General features: G+C 37.9%; 1 long non-coding RNA gene across 1 annotated transcript; it reads left to right on the top strand.

The window, feature by feature from the left end:
* The first annotated feature begins 7,047 nt into the window (after positions 1 to 7,047).
* LOC147654265 (uncharacterized) lies at positions 7,048 to 9,750 on the top strand. The gene is made up of 4 exons (XR_015284818.1): positions 7,048 to 7,149; positions 7,740 to 7,825; positions 8,049 to 8,096; positions 8,175 to 9,750. It is a non-coding gene; the product is annotated as an uncharacterized LOC147654265 (long non-coding RNA).
* The last annotated feature ends 808 nt before the right edge of the window (positions 9,751 to 10,558 follow it).

The raw sequence follows: 10,558 nt of genomic DNA, 5'->3' as shown, positions 1-10,558 counted from the left end.
TTTCATATGTAAGGTCTTTCCTCAGGAATAAGAATTAAAAGGAAAAGTGCAGAAACATAAAAAAGTAAAACAACATATCAAAGTATTGATCCCTTGTACTTTCACTGAGAGCACAAGATGAATTTCTCCCTAAAGATCTTGCTGTGGGAAGGAAGTGTTAACTTTCTTTGCAACATGAAGGATTTGGGAAAAAAGGGCACTATTTCTGAAAATGTGAACTTTGTAAGATGAATCCAAGAATACATTGTCTAAAAGCAGTAATGCCCATAAATTCACTACTAGCTGCACAACTTATAAATCAAGTTGAAAATTAGATTTCTAGGTCTCCAACTGGCATAAGATAGATGTAATGGAAGAACTATCCTTTGCTTTTAGGCTTCCACTGGAGAATGTATATCCAAGGGAAGAGAACCAATTCCGAAAGAAAAAGAAGTAAGCAGTGACAAAGACATTTTATTAGATGTGTCATATAGAGATGAGGCAGGATTTCAATGTATAAAACAAAAATATATAAGTTATATGAAAAAACTAAAGAACATTCAGAAAATAAATCAGCTACCAGGAATAGAAGAAATCCATTAAAAGAAAAAAAGTGTGTTTCCCTTTGCAGAGACAAACACTACTGAAATAATGAGGATTTCCTGTCTTTACAATCCTTGTTTTTTAAAGTTCAAACATGCAAAGAAAGTTGTTAAAAATATTAACAGAACTTTTTTTTTTTAAAAAAGGAAAGGGATTTGCTAAATAAGTCCATGTGGTAGACACTAACATGAGAGCTTTCAGTCAAAGTTAAAAATAAAGAGAGCAAAAGATCACAACAGCTATGGGTTGGAGCTTTTCCTGTGTGACACAAGAGGCTATGGCCATCACAGGGATTTTATGCATCACAGAAAGGCGTGTCTTCCCTGTAAAATATCTCCTGATGACATATTGACAGTATTTTAGCAAAATCTGTTATTGAAATACAGAAAAGGTTCTAAAGTCAATTGAACAGGGGGAATGGGTATGCAAGCACAGAGTAGTTCCTCTATTTGCCTGGATTGGTATCCTAGTTAAGGGAGGTTCCAAAACATTCACCATTTCAAGTGAAAACAGAACTCTAACTCAACTTTGAAAAAATAAGAAAAAATAAATTAAGAAAAATAAAAATTATATATATATATATATGAGAAGAGATATGAAAAAATGTAATTTTAATGCAGGAGGGGTAAAGTGGTAAAATCAATTATCAGCTACACAAAAATAATCATTCTTAGTCTTATTACTTATGTGATGTTTATGCTTCTTTCAGTTAAAACAGGCACTATTATCTTCATTTGAAAGGGTATTTCTGAGGATAAAATAGCACTTTCTTAAAACAATACACATTAAAAAGAAACATGACATGTCTCTGTATAAACATTTAGAAGGAATTTCAGTATTCCCCTTTATTTAGAGAAGACACAAGATGCACTGGGTTTGTGGAAAGGTTTTGGTAGTGGAGGAATTGCAGGGGTGGCATCTGTGAAAAGACATCAGGAGATGCCCAAATGTCTGACAGAGCCAGTTCCAGCCAGCACAACATCCTCCTAGTGATGTTGGTGGCACCTCTGTGACAACATATTTAAGAAAGGGTGAAAACTGCTGTGCAGGAGCTGGGATAACAGGAGTGAGATACTGTGAGAGAAACACCCTGCAGGTACCAAGGTCAGTGGAGAAGAAGGCAGGAGGTGCTGGACCTGGGATCCCCCTGCAGTCCATGGTGCAGCTCATGGTGAGGCAGCTGTGGCTAGTAGCCCAGGGAGGTCCAAGACGGAGCAGAGATCCACCTGCAGCCCCAGGAAAACCCCATGGCAGAGACCATGGATGCACCTGAAGAAAGCTGCAACCTGTGGTGAGAAGCTCACACAGGAGCAGTTTTTCAGGCAGGAGCTGTGGCTCATGGTGGACCCGTATGGAAGCAGTCCGCTTGTGAAGAACTGTGCCCCAGAGAGAGGAGTCATGATGGAGCAGCTCTTGCAGAACTCCAGTCTATGTGCAGTACCCCAGGCTGAAGAAGCTCATGAAGGACTGCATCCTATGGGACTGACCCAGTGCTGCAGCAGAGGAAGATTGTGAGGAGGAACGAGCAGCAGCAGCAATGAAGCATTAGGAACAGCACACAACACCATTTCCCATCTCCCATCCTGCTCAGAGGGGAGGAGGTGGAAAAATTGCAAGTGGAGTAAAATTGAAGCTTGGGAGAAGGGAAGGGTGAGGGGCAGGTGTTCTTAGCTTTGTCTTTTATCCCCACTATCCTACCTAAATTTTAACTGGCAGTGATTAAAGATGAACAAAAGACATCCTGGCAGCTACTGTAATATTACTGCAAATATCACAATATCAGATGTTTTCTAATACTCAGACATATTCCTTATTCAGAATGCCTATGAGGTTTTGTTGGGTTTTTTTTCTAATTATTGTTTACAAGACAACAGAATTCACTATCATCCTGTCAAAATGCCAGATATTACCTATCATAAATTTGCCAGTTCTTATTTTCTTATCAGAAGAAAAACAGCCATTATGAGGTATAGGGTAGACTGAGGGCTGGTATAAAAATACTAAAAGGAGGAAAAAAAATATCGAAAACAACCTTAAGGCATTTAAAAACTGTTCCTGTCACATAAATTTGACATGTGCCTTTGCATCTTTCTTCCCTGCAGGTTGTTCTATTTCAGCTATGGAGAGAGATTTAATTTTCCTCCTTGCTTGCTGCATAAAAATAATTATTTTTGTTTTATTTTTCTAACATGAAGTAGCATATTGTGACAAACAAGATAACAAATGGCATTGTGTTACATAGTGACAAGACAACCATATTTTTAACCCAGATTTCAAAATTTAGGAAAAGGCAAGTACTTTGGACAGGAAACTCCTGCTAGTTTCACAAAAGCCCTAGTACATCAGTGGGTCTGGTTTACTTAATGAGTATAACTTAGACAGCTCAGTGTTTGCTCAGTTGTGCTATTATTTTTCAATTAAACTCTGGCACTTTATTGTGACTATTTTTACGTGAAATAAATTGAAATTTTCAGATGGATTATCAACATATGTTGCACAATTGCAGTTAAACTAACAAAGTGTAGTCCACTACAATTTTAACTCCATTTAATTAAAATGCCTTTATTACTAATCCATGTCCATCTGGACAAAAAAAACGTTTCTGACCCTGATAAGAGTCAGAAGCCAAGATGTAAAACTCTGTGAGTCAGTTAATTTTTTTGGAAAAAAAAAATATGGATGTAATACATACAGAATTTCTAACATATTTCACATTAATCATAAAGAATTAATAGCTCCAAATTACAACCCTGCCACATGCCAAAATCTTGGTTGCTTTTTGCCCCATTAAAAAAATATATTTAGTTTTCAGAAAAATGAAAAAAGCTAGGTTTCAAGCAAGTATACAGTAGTCCAGGACTTGTATCTGAAGATATTTGAGATAAGTTATTTCATCTTAAAGAAAAACAATACAAATAAAAACAGTATTTCTTGTAGAATCTTGTTAAACAGTTCAATGACATTCCACACACCAACTTATACAAAACACAAAGATTTTGATTAGTACATTGGGGAAATACAAAGCAGTAGTGTGTGGAGGTTTGTGTCCTATACGGACAGCACTGGGCAAGGTTATCACAATACATATTAGTGACAAGCTGATATTATCAGACTACCAGTTCAATAACATCATGAGGATTTACATTCAATCAAAATATTTTACAGCTGTCATTGCAAAGATAAACCCCAAGCAGGATAACTCCTAGTTTACCTTTTACTAAGAAGGGTACCATCGCTATAGTTATATTCCAGAGCCACAATTAAGTGACCTGATCACATTACTACCTTTTACTCTCTGTGGCTCTTTATCCATCAGACTATGTTTAACAAGAGAAAACAATTGAGATCTTCCCCTCCTACTTATGCATTATCATCACACTGGGTAGGGGAAAGAAGCTCTAACAATCAGGGAACACCAGTGATGAAAACCTCTACTCTCCCTTAGCTACAATTTTATGTAATAAATGTGGCTTCTCTTGGCTCCACAATTTTAGAATACCAATATGTTAGATTTTATCTTTTTTCCCCCAAACACCTATTAGTTTCAGTAACATAATTCTGCTTGTGCCCAGAATTGGAGAAAAAAAGAGATGATGGCAACGAAAAGTGGTTTAATCCGAGTACAAGACTATTTTTTCTTTAGAAACATATCTAACTAATTAATTTTAAGTCTAACTAGAAGTAGTTAATTTTTTCCCTTTTAAATTATTCCATATTACACAGTCTTAAGCTTTAAATAACTTTAGCAAGACATTGCTTCAAAATTTAGACACTCTGCTGAATGATATAAGTCATATGATACCAGTTTTCCCAACCTTAAATGCTCTTGCTTCCCTGGCTGCTGCCAGTACCCAGCAGAGGGCATTTTAGGACTGAGCTATGTGAATACAAATGAAGAGACCGAAATTTCTATCCCAGCAGTTTGCTCACGTTGCTGAAGCACAAGTTTAAGAAGATTAATAAATATTTGAGTATAAACTGCAGTGTTTTCCACACAAATATCAGATCACTAATATTTAAATAAGCTGCCACATGTGACATTTATTTTATTAAGAGCTGTGTTTTCAAACTTGCACTTGTTTATATTGCATACACTGAAGTACTGTAAAACTGACATTTAGACAGGTAAACGTACCTGCACATTAAAACTTTATGTAAAATACATTTACGAAGCAGGGAGAACAAGCTGCACAGAAGCCAATGGTTGAAAAATTTCATTTTAGAGAGCAAAATTCTTATTGCAGAAATATTATTTAATTACCTGATTAATTACCTTATATAAATAAACTCACCATTTAAGTACCAGGTTAAAACTATCTTTATGTATTGGCTTATTAAAGCCGCATGGTAAATTTATAACAGTTCTTCAATAAAACTTCTTGACTTTCAGATGTGGTCCTTTGAAATCACCTGAAAATCTGAATTGAATATTATAATGTTGAATTGCCAAGTTCCTACAAGTTAGCACAAATTGGAACAAGTGCTAAAAGTACAGCCTGACTGGATGGTTTCAAAAGATGCATGCTCAAATCTGTTTGCCTAAGTACATGCTCAGTTCCACCAGCTGGGCTTTTCAGGCGTGGATATTCAGTTACATGCCTCAATTTCAACTGAGAGCTCTACTCATGGCGCTCATGCGACTTCATACAACCTGGCTGCAGGCTCAGGCTACAGCCTCAGCAGAGTCAGCCACAGCCATGCCCTAATTAACATCTTCCTAAGGTTACAGAGTTTCAGTTTGTAAGGCTGAATGACAGAGCTGCCGCTGCAGTTTCCACAAGCTCAGGCTGATGACAAAGAAGGGACATAGTACTAATGTGACACATGTGCTCTCAGTGTCCAAAAATATTGTCTACTAGGCTATTGGACAAGGTTTGGGCATGGAAGAGGGAATCCTTTGCATCTTTTTAGCCTTCTTAAAATGTGTAAATTATGATATGAACTGCATCTCTGAGACTGACACCTACTCCTGCATATCACCCTCCCTGTCAGAAGCACGTATTCAGGATCATTCACAGTTTAATCTCTGGTGCTTATTAAAAACAAATTCTCACACACAAAGTATTACTTTGGGGAAGAACAGAATTCAGATTGCAAACCTTTGTAATTACAATAAAACTGCTGGATTTCCACCCCACTCCCCATCTATTGTTTAGAAACGACAAAATAGTTCAAGTTTCAATCACAGCAGTAAGTTAAACAATTATTTCATATCAGATGTGCAGTGCTGATATTAAAAGGGTAAAAGACTCTGGAACCATAAGGACTATGTGCTGGCTACAATTCTTGGTTGCACTGCTGACTGGCAATTATTTGGGGGGCTGAAAGAAGCTATACAAAACAAGAAAAGTTTGTGACCTTGATGAGGTTTTTTACAGAAAAGTGCAGTTTTCCCATCTACATATTTCCAAACAGTTTACCACCAAGAACCTGAAAAACCTGCTCTCATGTAAATCTGTCATAAAATAATACCACTTTTGGCAAGACACACTCCTGGGGGAAATTCCCAGTCAAATGAGCAGAGTGATAATGATCTAATGAAAAGAAAATTACAATAATGACAGAAAAAAAAATTAAAAAATGGCTTCTCAAAGGCATACATGTCTAACTTCAGGGGAGAGGTTAAAAAAGGGGGGGAACATCCCACAAACACACCAAAAAACTCCATCAGGCTTTTCTCCCACTGTGATTAAATAAGGAATCTGCTTAGGGTCACCTCCAAACTCCACATAAATATTTGCCAACATTTTCAAAGCTATGCTTACACCATACCCTAAAGAGCCCAGGAGCTCTTAGTCATTTCAAGTGACAAAATTCAAAGCACTGGAAAGAATACTGGCTTTCTGAAGCTATACCCTAGAAAAGTGGTTGTGGATGGTGAAAGATCTCCCAGGTGTAAGCTCAGCTCATATCCTATGCAGCTTAATTCCTGCCTGCCAGTGAGGACTGTCCCACTCTTCTGCCCAGACTTGGCTGTTCTTCCTTCAGCTCTGCCTGGTGTTGATGTCAGGGGGTGATCACCACTGTGGCCTGCCCTCTCTAGCAAGGAGCAGCAGGAAGATGTTGTCCCATGAGGGAGGGTGAGCAAGAGCCAAACACTACTGCAGTAGAGACAGTGTCCTCATCAAGCAGGGCATAGTCCTGCAGTGCCTGCATAGCAGCCCCACACTCAGCATGACCCATTCAGAGAGCCAGAAGGAGCAGGGTGGAGAAAAACCTAAGAGGTAGGACTGAAGTCTATCCAGAAAGCAGCACAGTCAAAGGAAGACAGTCTACATTAAGCATAGGTTTGAATCCACCCAGGAGACAAGATCACAACCTACAACACAGCTCACAGGAGAAAAGTTCCCAAGGCACAAGCTTAAGATGAGCCCTGGCCAATGGGCTGCAGCTGTGGGTGAAGGTCCCAGGTGGGGCTGGTCAGGGCAGCTAAAGTATATTACAGCTCTCAAGGAACTGCCATTTGTATCATGGAAAAATAAAGTACTAAGGAACATAACAGGAGCAACTATGACCAGGAACATTTGAAGACATAATGACCGGTTACTTGAGTCCAGTCTTTGCAGTGTATGCACCAAATATATTTCTGATTTGAAAATTAAAATATAAAAATAAAATAACTAAATTGATGAGCTTATCCAAGTCTTCTATTGTGGAAAACAGTAGCTAATATTGATACCTTGACTTCCTCCCACTCAGGCTTTAGTGTGATAGGGGAATAACGGCAATATACACTGATTTATATCCTCTTGTCTGCTGACAGATCTTGCCAACTGGAATTGTGCACTAGTGTCTCACGTCAGTAGTTAGAAAACATGATGAGGCATTTAGAGCTGACCTTTATCCCATGCTTAGTAAAAGAATAACAGATGCCTGCTTTGTTAAACCTGAGGAATACGAGATTGAGAGGATCTGAGCAACTGCCATAAAGTCAGGAGTTCAAAACAAAGCAGGCAGAGGACTTAATGGCATAAAGCTCTTCTGGGAAAGTGAATGTGTGTGTCTGCCTGTGTGTGTTGAGGGGAAGAGAAGTTTTTTCTAAACTGAGAGGGAACAGTAACATTTTTGAGGAAGACAGGGTAAAGATAGAAGAATAGAGGGTTTTCAGAAAATCATATCCAGGCTAATGAACTGGAATTTCACTGCTTAATTTTCAGCCAAACAACTTCAGGAAGGAGACTGGGATTCATGAATCACCATGAAAAAATCAGTCAAAACAATTTCTACGGGGATGAATAAAGAGGTAGGTATAAAGAGTTCAAGGTCTGTCATGGGCACAACTTAAAGAAACTTCTTGAAATGGCGACAACTATTCTAAGTTGTATGTCTAATTCTCTCCAGGTAATGGATAGAGCATGTTTTTGAAGGGCATTCACAGTAATCTGTATCCTGACTATAGCAGGCTAAGACAGGAATGCATACAAGAATTTAATCAAAGTCCCGTTTTCTTCCTTCTTTTTCTCCAGTATTTTTCCATAGAGAGGGAGAAGGACTGAAACATGAGAGTAAAGCAAGTAGGTACTTTGTGTCCTTGATGGAGATTGCCACATACCCAATTGCTGAGTCTTTAATTACTGCACAGGCGTCCAAAGGGTTGCAATTTGTTTTTCAGGCTGTGGGGCCAGAAGGATGCTGAGGTCATCAAGTCCTACCAAACTCACCTATGCATTTCAGGATAGATTCGCCACTATTGCTAGTGTAAATGCTTTGTTACCAGAATGCACCAGTTCTGCCAGCCAGCATCTGCCTTCCTTGGAAATTTGGATCCTCACAAGGCTCTAGTCCTAGACAGAGATTTTATCAAACTAGTGTGTATCAAAGTACAGGGACAGCACAGATATTTACCCACAGTGCATGTTCTCAGGGAAATTAGACTATCATTTCCTGTGAGAAATCCAGCACAGCTTCCAAATGATACCACTTTCTTTACCTACATCTGGATGGAAAAGTTGAGTTACTGCCCTTTAGATCACATCTGCATTTTGTTCCAAAAGTCTCACAGCTCACAGCTCTAATAACATACCAGGTCTCTTCAGAGACTACCTACTGTTAGTCAGAGTCATCCTTCCTGGCTTTGTAATTACAGACTGTGGCAGGACTTGGACTTCATAGCAGCCTTCAGAGTGCTTTGGTGTGAGAGCAGAGGTACATCATCCCACCAGCCCAAAGGTCAGGGGATGTGAGGAAGTTGTACACCAAGCTCTTGCTTTGACTGTATATAAGAAAGAGGGAAAGCAGCCATTGTAGCAAAAATAATTGGAGCTGGAGGTAATAGATTCAGCAAGGCACACAGCTGCCTGACCCTGCAGGGAATGCTGGGAGATGTGGGATGAACTCTGGACTTTGGAGGGCTGTCAGGGCACTTTAGTACAGTTGTGCATTGAAATCTATTGGAAACTGGACTGCAGGAGATACTTAATTTTTATGTAAAATATATCTAATAAAACAAAACACAATACAAGGGGAAAGCTTAAAATTATCCACGATGCCAATAATAAGGTGCAAAATTTGTGTACCCTAAGAGGGTGCATTCAGATAAATCAATGAAATTTTATTTCTAAGGAATAAATGATAAAGGTTGCTTACCACAAGGTTCTAAATTCTAATACTTTCAGAGAATGAAGTCACCACCTATTTCATGAGGAAATTCAAACCATATTATTTTGATCTACCAACATTTTGTCTACCATACCACAGTGAAAAAGTTGTGAAGCAAAAGAGGAACATCTACTCCTTGTTTGCTGTGGGGAAATACATAAATTGAAAAATCAAAACAGTAAGTCTGAATATCATACATCGTAAGTAAACAATCTAAAAAGACTTGTATTTCTTAAATGAGCCAGACTTCTTGGCAGCCTCCTATGTGAGTGGTGAGGCCCAAGACTGTTCACCTCATAAGATAGCAAGCAGATAAGACTGTCTATTTGATGATCAAAGATATAAAATTTCCAACATGAGGTGGGAAGAAGGGAGAGACAAAAGCAGCCAGCCTCAGTTTAAAGAAAATATCAAGCAAATAGCCTATGGAGACGCTGAATACAGAGGTTCAAGGACTGAGAGTGTCACCAAACTGGCAGTGGTACTTCAGGTCTGCACAAATGCAGAGAAATCTAGTTGTAATCTGTTTCTCAATATAGTCTAGGAATACTTTATATTAAATATAGCATTGAGATACCAAAGAAAACAGAAACTGTTAAGCCTGTAAACCAAGAGCAGCAAAATCATGCCAGCACAGCAACAATTTCATATACAATTACTGTAGCATATTACAGGTTTGGTAGCTGAATCAGCAGAGCCTTCAGAATGGAAACCCATGAAATGTAAATCTGCGTAAGGCTTATTTGCTATCCCACACCCCCTATTTTCTAGAAATACAAAAATATGTTAGTGAAGACATCTGAAAGAGATGTTGCTAGACACAGGATTTGAGTCACCATGTGCTTTGATTTTATGGTTCTAAGTTTTCAGTTTTCCATGGTAAATATCAGAAGAACCATACAGTAAGAAAACTTCTTTCTTTGTTTTGGTGGCCTATTTTTCCTAAATCATCTGACATTTTTCAGAAAATAAGAAAATGAGAATTTTTTCAGAAAATGAGAAAAACATCAGAAAAATATTTTTCTGATAGATGGTATCAACTTCCATGGATTCACATCCCAAGAAAATATGACATTATTAAGATAATAGCTGATGATTAAGATATGACTGTATGACTATATTAATGTAGCTTTTGTAATATTCCAAAACCATTTACAAATGTCCATTAAAAAAATCTAACAAATACTGTAATTTCATATTGTAAAGACCAGAGAAAGCTTACCAGGACTCAGAAAATTTTCTTCTCGATATAAACTATTATTTATTTATCACAGACTTTCTTTGAATAAGCCAAAGAATACATGTTCAAACTAATTAATATGAAATTTCTTGGGGTTCAATATAAATAGAAATCAACCAGAATGCATCAGAAACAGAA

The sequence above is a fragment of the Cyanistes caeruleus genome, chromosome 3 (genome assembly GCF_971803275.1).
Source record: "Cyanistes caeruleus chromosome 3, bCyaCae1.hap1.1, whole genome shotgun sequence".
Taxonomy (NCBI): Eukaryota; Metazoa; Chordata; class Aves; order Passeriformes; family Paridae; genus Cyanistes; species Cyanistes caeruleus.
The sequence above is the reverse complement of the archived record's forward strand: the minus strand, read 5'-3'. Positions and strand labels throughout refer to the sequence as shown.